Source organism: Mustela nigripes, chromosome 5 (assembly GCF_022355385.1).
Source record: "Mustela nigripes isolate SB6536 chromosome 5, MUSNIG.SB6536, whole genome shotgun sequence".
In the NCBI taxonomy this organism is placed as follows: Eukaryota; Metazoa; Chordata; class Mammalia; order Carnivora; family Mustelidae; genus Mustela; species Mustela nigripes.
In genome coordinates this window covers 9,278,465-9,290,533 of record NC_081561.1, presented here as the reverse complement: position 1 = coordinate 9,290,533, position 12,069 = coordinate 9,278,465, and the positions used below count along the sequence as shown (strand labels likewise).

Below are 12,069 nucleotides of genomic sequence, written 5' to 3'. Positions count from 1 at the left end.
CTCCTTGTTATTTGTCCAGAGTAACATTTTTGACCTTGTTGATGCTGATTCAATTTGTAGAAGTCTTACTTCTTCAGAATTCTTAGCTTTTTGCTTATCCTTTGAGTAGATGTTTCAGATTGTCTCAGAGGTTTTGGAGTCTGTCCTCATATAAGTTAGTGGTTTGTTTTTCTTTGCTTCTGGAATTCTAATGTACTTTATGCCCTTGATCCTCCCAGAGTGTGCCAAGGACACCTTGGGTTTGATCATAGGCCTATTTTGTCCAGGTTCTATTGTCCACAAAGAGAGGTAAAAGAGTGAACATTAAACCGATGAGCTATATCTAGTATGTGTTTGTTACATATAAAGTATGCAAACTATATTTCTATAGTTATCTATAGAAATAACTTGCTAATTTTATAAATGTTTAATTGCTGAAATATGTTTTTCATAAATTAAGTATGTAATTATAATCCCATGGGATTATAATTGGGAGGTAGACCTGATCTCAATCAGGTAAGAGATACCCATTACACAGGTGTTTAAGAATTATAAATTCCAGGGCTACCTGGTGGCTCAGTCATTAAGTGTCTGCCTTTAGCTCAGGTCATGATCCCAGGGTCCTGAGATGGAGCCCCACATTGACCTCCCTGCTCCTCAGGGGGCCTGCTTCTCCCTCTCCCACTCCCTCTGCTCTGTTCCTTCTCTAGCTGTGTCTCTCTCTGTCAAATAAATAAATAAAATCTTTTAAAAAATTATAAATTCCATATTATAGAGAAAAATATAGGCCAGAAGAAAAGAGTAATATCTTTGCATTTTTCTTAACAAAAGTGGATACCAATGCAATGGACAAGTATAGCATAAATTTAAATATTTTATTTCATAATAACTTCAATTAATTCTGGAATAATGGGTTTCCATTTGAAGCATCTATATCAAAAATAAAATCAGGTCTTAGAAAATTGGAAGTTTTTTAAAAGGTTAGATTGCTAGACATTTAAATTCATTTTAGATATAATCTATACCTACATAACATTATCTAAAATAAAATCTAACTGATTATCTTATAATATGTAAGAAAATACATTTCAGTGTAATGTGTATAGGATGAAATTTAGGTAAAAAAATCTGGTGAAGGGACACCTGGGTGGCTCAGTTGGTTAAGCGGCTGCCTTTGGCTCAGGTCATGATCTCAGCGTCCTGGGATCGAGGCTCACATCTGGCTCCTTGCTCAGCAGGGAGCCTGCTTCTTCCTCTGCCTCTGCCTGCCACTCTGTCTGGCTGTGCTCACTCTCTCTGATAAATAAATAAATAAAATCTTGAAAAAAAAAATCTGGGAGCGCCTGGGTGGTTTAGTGGGTTAAGCCTCTGCTTTCGGCTCAGGTCATGATCTCAGGGTCCTAGGATCGAGCCCCACATCAGGCTCTCTGCTCAGTGGGGAGTCTACTTCTTCCTCTCTCTCTCTGCCTGCCTCTCTGCCTACCTGTTATCTCTGTCAAATAAATAAATAAAGTCTTAAAAAGAAAAAAAATCTGGTGGAAAGAAATACTAAATGTCAATATTATTTTTCTTTTAGTAATAAAAATATGGATTATTTTCTACTTTTTTATATGTTCATTTTATTCCATAAGGAGTATATATTATTTCAGCAACAGATAACTAAGAAATAATATTCAGACATTATAAGTTGTTGTAGATAAATATAAAGGAAGAGACTTTAAGAAGTTGCTAATTTGGGGTGTGTTCTCTATAAATAGTTCCTGGATTCCAGATCAGTGAGTTTTGATTTCTTTCATTATTGACTTAAAACACACACACACACACACACACACACACACACACACACGCTTTTATCTCTTCTCTGGTTATCTTTTTTTCCTTTTTTAAGATTTTATTTATTTATTTGACAGGCAGAGATCACAAGTAGGCAGAGAGGCAGGCAGAGAGAGAAAGAGAGAGAGAGAGAGAGAGGAGGAAGCAGGCTCCCCAATGAGCAGAGAGCCTGATGCGGAGCTCGATCCCAGGACCCGGAGATCATGACCTGAGCCGAAGGCAGAGGCTTTAACCCACTGAGCCACCCAGGCGCCACTTCTCTGGTTATCTTGAAATATAACCTTACTTATACTAAGTCACTCTGTAATTATCTCCATTATCTTTCTCACGGTGTAGCCCAACATCAGCTGTTGCCTTATCTTATATAGAACAGGTGTCCTGAAACCTACTCTTGCTAGCCTCAATTTTTAATTCATACTATGGTAAGAGTTATTTTTGCAAACACAGACTCTAAAGAAATAGATTTCTATTAGCCTTAATTGAATCCCTACTATAGTTTAAAAGGCTCTTGATATAGCCCCCTGCATACCTCCTCAATCTCTTTATAAATTACTCTCTTCTGTTTCCATAAAGCAATCATGCTGAACCTTTCATTTCAGGACGGTCACATCATAAATCTCATTTTCTTCTCATTATGTTCCTTATTTAATGTCCGTTCTTTCAGTTCTTAGTTGTTATGTCACTTCTAGGAAATCTGCATAGATCCATACTCACTCAACCCTTATACGAGGTTTGTTTGCTTTCCTTTAAATTTCAGTAGTGCGGCACCTGGGTGGCTCAATGGGTTTAGCCTCTGTCTTCAGCTCAGGTCATGATCTCAGGGTCCTGGAATCGAGCCCCACATCAGGCTCTCTGCTTGGGAGGGAGCCTGCTTCCTCCTCTCTCCGCCCGCCTCTCTGCCTGCTTGTGACCTCTGTCTTCAAGTAAATAAATAAAATCTTTAAAAATAAATAAATAAATAAATTTCAGTAGCACATGTTAGATCCTCATTTTCTGTCATCCCGCCTTGACTACTTAAGGAGGGCAAGGTCCTTAATAATTTTGTGTTACAGTTTTTGCCCAAAACCTACAACAATGCAGGCACTACAACAGAGCAGTCACATTGCCCACACTCAAAAATATGTGTTGAATAAATGATGGATGGGGTTGCTTTGCTCTGATGGGACTGAATTGGTTCCTGTATACCAGCTGTTCCCAGTGTGCCCAGCTACTTTGTAAGCTTGAGGCCTTGTCCCAGTTATGAAAGAACACAGAGTAACGACAGAGAAATAACTCGCCACTCCTCTTTGTCCTCACATGCCCCGAACCATGCCTTTTTTATAAGCTGTTGGGTCCTGGTCATTTTGTGTGAGGAATAGAGTCGTTTTTCTATAACCCCAAAGAGATTCTGCTTTCTCTGTATTCATGAGAATAGGGCTAAGTGTGTGTAATTGTTGGCTCTGGTCCTAATCAGAAGCTTGGAGAACTAAAAAACCCATGACATATTTCTTGTCTTCTGTCTGAGAACTTTCATATTGACATCAATCAGTGGTCAGCTGAAAAACTGCAGACTGTGTGGAAAGGGGTTGGGGATGGGAAAAGGAATGTTAGTGCTTTATCCAAAACAAATTTCTCAATTGTTTGACAGTTGTTGAGCAATAAGAAAAGATGCAGTCAATTTGGATTTTTTTTTTTCCCCTTCTGACCTGAAGTCTTTTGGCAATGCACCGATAGTCAAGAATGGTGGAAGAAACATCACCATGGTTTCTTTAAGGTCTAAAAAACACATTCGAAAGACACAAAGGGAAGGTAACATATTAATAATATTATTAGCAGTTAGATATAGTTCTGCTTTTGCATGCTAACATAAGCCAACAAGATCAAATACCAAGGTGATTTTTAAGCAAAGTTCCATAAGACTAATGTTAAACATATCACACAATACAAAAGATTTATCTGTAATTCAGATTTTCCAATCTCACTAACTGCGGCCTCAAACAAGGTGGAAGTTTGAAGATCTAGTCCACTCCCAGAATGCACCAAGATCATCTGGGTTCTGCCATAGGCTTGTTCTGTCAAGTTGTTCACACAACTTTCTTCTGAGAGGCAGAAACTTTGAATGATTTACCTGATCACTCTTAGGAAAGAAACTTGTAAACCGTCTAGACAAAAGACTATGAAGAACTTGGAGACTATGAGGTCTTGGGGATTTTTACCCTACTAGCAAACTAACAAGTTAGCCTGCCATGATTTCATGGCTTCTGGGAGAAGATATGAAACTCATGGATCAGAGACAAAAAACTCTATGACTCACAACACAACAAGCAGTATGAGGGTTACATTTGTGCTGATTGCCTTGGCCTTCCAAGTCCTACAGAGGTGACGCTGAAGAATTCTATTGGAACTGACACACATAGTGGGTTTGTGTTACAGATAAGGAACCCAAACTCAAGAAATCTAAATATCATATAAGAGACTGCAAGCATGCCTGTCCTTTGTACCAGAGCTGGATGCTGTCACTATTTTCCAAGGCTGGGAAAGATAGCCCCTATACTCATAAGGAAGACAGAAGATAAGAAAGCCGTAAAAAATAAATTTAAAAGAAAGAAAGAAACAAAGAACGAAAGAAAGAAAGAAAGCCGTGAATAATTGTTAAATAAATTAAGGGGGGGAAGAATAGTACATTTTTCTTTTTTGTTCTTCTATCTGTCTTGGCTTGAACATAGAAAACAGGACACTTCAAATAAAACCAGATGCTTGTGCTATTTACAACTAGCAGAAATGATTAGGCACTTATTTATGTCTTGTTTTTCTTGCCCTCCTTCATCATGGCCCAGAGTAATATTTGCTCAGCATACAGTAAGGACTCACAAATGCTTATTATCTGTATGAATGCTCAGAGGGGTGTCAAGCAAACTTTGCTATGTCTCATCTCTAGAAAAAGCAGCAACTATACAGATGAAAAATCACCAACCACTCGATCACCCCTACTCTGACATCAACCACACATCTTCCATACAGAATAACATCAGATGTAGTTCAGAGATGTCATCTTGTATAGAAAATTATGATTATTTTCTGTCTGTTACCCCGATAAAATTAAACAATCCTGTGCAACACTGCTTTGTTAATGTGTAGAAAGAAAAACAATTCTATTAGAAATTGTCATGTTTGCTGTGTGTATCAGGGCGAAACCTGTGAAAAACGCTTCCTTTACCTATGGGAAGCTGATACCTCATAAACATGTGGCCTTCTCCTGCAGAGTGTAAAGATTGGTAAATAAAGAGCTCTCTGATAGAAAAGTGCTCATCCCTGCGAGGTCAATGAGTCCTTTGAAGACACCACGGTTCTATTCAGTGCCCTGGAAGAGTTCATTAACCCAACACAAATAGACCATTTACTTCTACCTAGAGGATCATGCTAATTAAATTGCTCTGTTTACACACCTATGTCCCAATTTTCTATGAATACATGAATGTCTTGAGTCTCATTCCCTATGTCTTTGTTGAAGGCAGAGATGATTACAGTTTCACACTCTCTGACTTATCCTTCTGCTGTAGAACTCAGGCTTCCCAGGACTTCTTCAAAACCTATTTTTAGAAAATTAGTCACAACAGTGTTATACTTAGTGAAAGCAGCCCAGATGGAGAAATGTTAATTTTTTATATGTTTATAAATGTCTACCATAGTTATGTATGGCCAAGTTTTATTATTACTTCATTTCCTTCTTGCTAGAATTCAAAAAGTTCATTCCTGCTACCTTAGGCTAATTTCTACATCTGTGTTGTGTATGCCATCCTCAGGGATTGTAAATTATAAGCAAGTCACCTCTCTTTTATATATTCAAACTTCCCCTGTGTTTCTGTCTCTCCTTGTCCTTTCTCTTTCTCATTCTCTGTCTATCTCCCAACTGGAACTTTCTTACTGGCTTTTCAATGTCCTCATGTCCCCTTCATTAAACACCAATAATAAATAATCTCTTGACATCTTATTTCCTTCTGGTAAATTTTATCTCTGTTTTCTCTGTTCAGAGCCAAACTTCTTAATAGAAATTATTTTTGTCATTATTTCTATCTACTCATTCTAATCCAATATGGATTTGTTTATGAACCACTGAAATCATTTTCATTAATGTTCACACTGATGTCCTTCATAGGATATGAGATTTCCAGTTATTTTTGTACAAGACTTCTCAACTTCAGTCATTTAACTTTTTATTTTTAAAATTTTCTTCCATTGACATTTAGAGCCTACCATTTCCAGGTTTTACTTCCTACCTTTCTGATGCTCATTTCTATCTCCCTTTCAGGGTCAACCTCATCTACCTTAGGCATGAAATATTGATCCTGAGGATTCTCTCTCTTTTTTTAAATTGTAATTTTTCTTTTTTATTGTCTTCAAGCCTGTCTGTGATTTTAATCACAGCATATTGATAGATGGTTTACAAATGTACAACTCCAGCCCAGATATTCTCTGATTTCTGGACCCATACATGCAACTGTTTTCTTCATTTTTTTTTTTTTTTTGGAGACTCCAAGTCATCTAAAACTAAGAAAATTCTCCAGTTAAAACTAATTTGTATTTCCTTTCTTTCCCACTCCATGTTCCTCCAAACACACCTCCATTTTACAATCCAATCCAAAAATACTGTGTCCTCTTAGCTACCTTTCTTCCCTAAATTCATCAGCAAATATCATTGATTTTTCCTTCCTCTATAGTTCTGGTCACCTGCAGTACTCCACTCCAGACGACATTTTCAGTATCTTCCTCAAAGATGACTATAGCAGGCTTCTGAGTTGTCTATCTGCATCCACCCTGGTTCCCCTCCAATCCATTATGAAAATAACAGTTTTCAACATGTATGATTGTCGAAAAAAAAAAAAAAAAAAAAAAAGAAAAGAAAAAAGTCCATGCCAGGTTTTTGGCTTCCCATTGTTCTTAAAAAAATCAAATTCCTGAGTGTGGCTAACCATGCTTTCTCCAGATATCTTGTCCGTGTTCTTCCTCTGCTGGGCTCTAGCTATGTTGGTTCTTTTGATCCTCCACATCATGTATGCTTTTTTCTTCCCCATGGTACTTTGTGCACCAATAATTGCCCTCTCTTGAATGTTCTTTTCTTGAGTTTTCATCTACTTGATTCTAAATCATCCTTCAACACTCTGGGCATGTGTCTCTTGCTCAGGAAAACCTGCTCCAATTCTTTGACTAGGTCAGTTAGTTTTCCCTATTATGTGTTCTCAGGAAAAGATTGTACCTCTTGTCCAAGGGTAATATTGCATGTTTGCATGATGATTTAATGAATGTCTGCCCCCTCCATCAATACAATCTGTATGAAGTTAGAGAGCTAGATCTCTTCTATAATTTGGAGAAGTTAGAGTTAGGTCTATTTTTTTCTAACCAGGAATTATCACAATAAGAGGTAATGAAAAGCACTAATAAGTGATTGATGGCCCAAGAAACAAAAACAAAACAAACAGACAAAAAAAAAAAATGAACACCCCAGTAGATTTGGAATAAAAAGCTTATAGAATAGAAGAGAATAAAAGGTGATCAATGACAGAAAGAAAAGAAGGAGGAAGGAGAAAAAGAAAAGAACAATGAAAAGGGGGAAAAATACTTGTTTGGTTAAAAAAAGTATATATTAAACATTTGTTACGTGCCAAGTATTAAGATACATAGTAAATATCATCCTTGAAACCAATCCAAAGGATGAACTATTTTTATCTGTCTTACAGATGAGACAACTGAGGTATAGGGAACTTCAAGATAACAAGATGTGAAATGCTATAATTTAAACATCAATCTGTTTGGATGGAGTGAAATGGATTAAATTAGAATTTTCAAGCCCAATATAATCATTTTGAATTAAACATTTAGAGTAACATAGAATGCCTGAGAACTTTTGAGAAAGCAATTAATGTGGTCCCATGGTATGTATAAAAAAGAATTCATCATCTTTAACTAGATCAAGCAAAAAAGAAATCAGGAAAATAAACAATTAACTATCGTATGATTCATTTTTTACTGTCAGAATCATGTTTTTAAATTATAAAGTGGCCACTCACATGATATAGCAACAGCTTTTTTTCCAGCTTTATTCAGATATAATTGACATATATCATTGTATAAATCTAATGCATACAACATGATGATTTGATCTATGTATATACTGTAGAACTATTATCACAATAAGTTTAGTTAACATTCAACATCTCACATAGTTATAACATTTTTCTTGTGAAAGGAGCTTTTAAGAGCTACTCTCTTAACAGCTTTCATATATACAGTACAGTATTTGTATCTACAACTATCATGCTATCCATTACATTCAAACCTATTTTTCTTATAATAGGAAGTTTGTACTTTTTAACCACCTTCATCCATTTTCCCCACCTTCTGCCCTCTACCTCTGGCAACCACCAATCAGTTCTCTGTTTCTGTGAGGGTTTTGTTCTTGTTTTTGTTTTTCAGATTCTACATGTATGTACGCTCATAAAGTATCTGTCTTTGTCTGACATTTTATTTAACATAATATCCTCAAAGTCCATCCATGTTGCTGCAGATGGAAGTATTTTCTTCCTTTTCATGGCTGAATAATATTTCCACGTGTGTGTGTGCGCGTATTCTTTAAAGTCTCTTAGTTTAAACTTCACTATTAATACTTTTGTTTATTAAGCTATGCTTTCTACTTGTTTTGTGTGCAATATATCCATTTGTTATTACAATCACCCAATAAAAGAAATAGTATCACTACATATTTATGGATTTGGAAACTCAAGTGGAGACAGGCTAAACTACCTGCCAGACATCATTCAGTAGGAGTGGAGCATGGAATAGGAACATTAACACACTTTTTACTAAAAACCTCGAAGTTTGTTGGAAGCTAGTTGGAAAAGATTTTTTAGAAGAAAAAAAATTGAACTGTCCTAAATGTTAAGAGGAAACAACCCCACATTACTTGTTTAATAAGGGAAAGAAAGTATTAAATATTCAGTAAGATCTTATTATAAACAGCTACATATTTATGTGACTTTAGCATTAAAAGAACAGGAATAAAAATAAACTTTGTTTTCATCCTAATTATTAGCATCCTATTCTAATTTTACTATCCTCAAGGCATTTTCTCAGTATTGTTAATTACTTTTAACAAGAAGCAGGTACGATGGTCTGAAAAGGATACACACAAAAGAAAAGCTAAGTTAAACTTTCCTCACAATATATTTATTGTTATGAAAAAACAGCTGGAAGTCTAATAGCTGTGATAAGAACATATTATTTCCAAAAAACACATAGTGTCTTCATTAATGAACTATGTCAAAATTTAAAATTTCAATTCAGGTTGAATAACTGTATAGTTTTTCACATTTATGACAAGCATATGTTTCTGGTGTATATCAACTTTTTTTTCCTTATATGAATCAATTCTTAAAAGCTTCATCAGAGTCATATAAGGTTATTAGATACCTTGTTAGTTTGAGAACACATCTGATTTCTAATTTTTTTGTAATAATTTAGAAATCTCAGTTTCTCAGGAGTTAAGTGTATGCCTATTTCCATCTTTAGTCAGTGGAAAGTAATTTTAATAAATAGAACAAAATCTGCCAGTAATGTCCCAACTCAAGATACTAACTGGAACACCAAGTCAAGAAAGGAGAAAAACGGGAAAACATGAATACAGGCACATGCAATTTCAGAACCTCTACTTTGATGAAACGTACTTGATGTCATTAAAACAATTGAGAATATGGTAAATTTCCTTTACTGCTCATAATGATCATATATTAGAAATGATTTGTAAAAATGGATTGAATGAGACTAAAGGAAAAAAGAAGCACTGGAGCTTAAATAGTGAGAAACGATACACTTGTTACTCCTTAATATATGATCATGACCTCCGTGTCATCTCTCTGAGTTGATGCACTTTTTATCTTCTATGTTTATCACAAGTTGATATAATCTATGAGATTTTCATGAACATGAAATGTCTTTCTCTTATTTAGACTTGTTTAATTTCTCTATCCGTGTTCTGTAGTCTTGCATTTCTTTTGTCAAATTTATCCTCAAGTGTTTTCATCTTTTTATTGCTATTGTGAATGAAATTGTTTTCTTAATTTCATTTGTATATATTCATTATTAGTACATAGAAATATATATATATGCATATATACATATACGTATATATTATGTCCTGTGACCTTGCTGACTTCATTTAACAGTTCTTTCACTTTTAAGATTTATTTATTTATTGGACAGAAAGAGAGAGAGATTGAGAGAGGGACACAAGCAGGAGGAGTGGGAGAGGGAGATGCAGTCCTGCTGAGTGGAGGGCCAGATGTGGGGCTTGATCCCAGAATCCTGGGATCATGACCTGAGCTGAAGACAGATGCTTAATGACTGAGCCACCCAGGCACCCCTCATTTATTAGTTCTAATCAGTTTTTTAGAGGGGAATTGAGGGTAAAGGTGTTCTTTGGTATTTTTTGTATACAAGATCATGTCATCTACAAATAAAGACAGTTTAGCTTCCTCCTTCTAATTTAGAATTTATTTTTATTCCCGCCCCTGCTGGCCACAAACTTCTGCACAAGTTTAAGCAGAAATGGTGAGAAAGAACATCCTTGTTTTGTTCAAATCTTAGGGAAATTCATTTACAATTTCAGTTATGTGTGATGTTAGTTATAGGTTTTTGTTTGTTCTTTTATTTATTTATTTATCTATTTATTTATAAATAGATAAATTTTAAGGACATTTTCTTATATTTCTTATCTGTTGAGATTTTTTAAAATATAAATGGGTATTGGATTTGTTTTTTTCTGTGTCTCTTGAGATTTTCATGTAATTTTTGTCATTTATTATATTAATAGAGTATATTATCTTGTTGGAGTTCTTATATTAAATTCAACCTTATATTTCTGGCATGAATCCCACTTTGTCAAAGTTTTAATACTTTTAATGTGTGGGATTCAATTTGCTAATATTTCATTGGGAAATTTTGTGTCTGTAGTCATGAGAGGTACTGTTTCATAATTTGTAATGCATTCATTTGGCTAAAATATCAGAGAAGTACTAACATAATAGAATGAGTCAAGAAGTCCTTCCTCTTCCTCTATTTTTCTCAAAAAAAAAAAAATTGAATGAATTGTGATTTATTCTTTAAATGTTTGATAGAATTTCCCAGCAAAACTGTCTGAGCTTGAGTTTTCTTGATAAGTGCATATTTTTATTATCAATTAATTTTTTTATTTGTAAGGTATCTATTCTGATTTCTTGTTTTGTCTTGAGTCAATTTTAGTAGATTATGTCTTTCTAGGAATTTGTCATTGTATTCTAACTTTTCTAATTTATTGGTATAATGTTGCTCTTGGTGATTGCTTATAATTCTTTTAATTTCTTTAAGGTCTATAAGAATGTCTTTTCTTTCATTCCTGATTTTGGTAATTTGTGTGTTTTCTTTTTCCTTGATGCTTCTAACTAAAGTATTGTTATTTTTCTTGATCTTGTCAAAGAATCAACTTTTGGCTTCATCATTTTTTTGTATTATTTTCTTGCATTCTATCTCACTGGTTTTGTTTTAGTCTTTATTATTTTATTTCTTCTTATTTTGGGTTTAGTTTGCTATTCTTTTTCTATTTTTTAAAGTGGAAGTTTAGTGTTCTAATATAGGTGTTTAAAGATATAAATTTCCCTCTAAGCACTAGGTTAGCTTCATCACATCAATGGAAGTGGAGGAGCCCCAGAATAACATTCCAATCTACTCATATGTGGAGAATCTCTGATAGAGGCATTATCTGTTTATTGTTTAAATGAGGGCTGAAATTTCTATAATCATAGACCTTTGGTTAACCTAAAACTAATTTTATATAAAACTGCAATGCAGTAAATATAATTACAAAGAAAAATTCTTGACAAGATAGTTAACACTGTCAAAATTATCCATAGGAAAGGACTTTGTGTGGTTAAAAATATTCTCCTAATTAAAGGGTCTACCACCTGGTTTGATTTCTACTCAGGAAGAAAATGTGCATATAGAAGATGGTGGAGAAGTAGCAGGCTAAGACTACTTCAGCTAGCCAGAGATCAGCTAGATAGCTTATCTAAAGATTGCAAACACCTAAAAATCCATCGGCAGATCGAAGAGAAGAAGAACAGCAATTCTGGAAACAGAAAAACAACCACTTTCTGAAAGGTAGGACCGGCGGAGAAGTGAATCCAAAGCGACGGGAAGATAGACCCCGGGGGGAGGGGCCGGCTCCCGGCAAGCGGCGGAGCAACCGCGCAC

The 12,069-nt window shown here is 35.0% G+C and overlaps 1 long non-coding RNA gene across 2 annotated transcripts in view; it reads left to right on the top strand.

The window, feature by feature from the left end:
- LOC132018777 (uncharacterized) overlaps positions 1 to 12,069 on the top strand; it is a 160,574-nt gene that overhangs the window by 104,299 nt on the left and 44,206 nt on the right. Inside the window, exon 1 of one of the 2 annotated variants that reach the window (XR_009404579.1) lies at positions 11,807 to 11,976. The exons of the other annotated variant lie outside the window; for it this stretch is intronic. This is a non-coding gene — a long non-coding RNA (uncharacterized LOC132018777). Of the gene's footprint in view, positions 1 to 11,806; positions 11,977 to 12,069 lie in introns of those variants that run through there. 2 annotated transcript variants of the gene reach the window in all.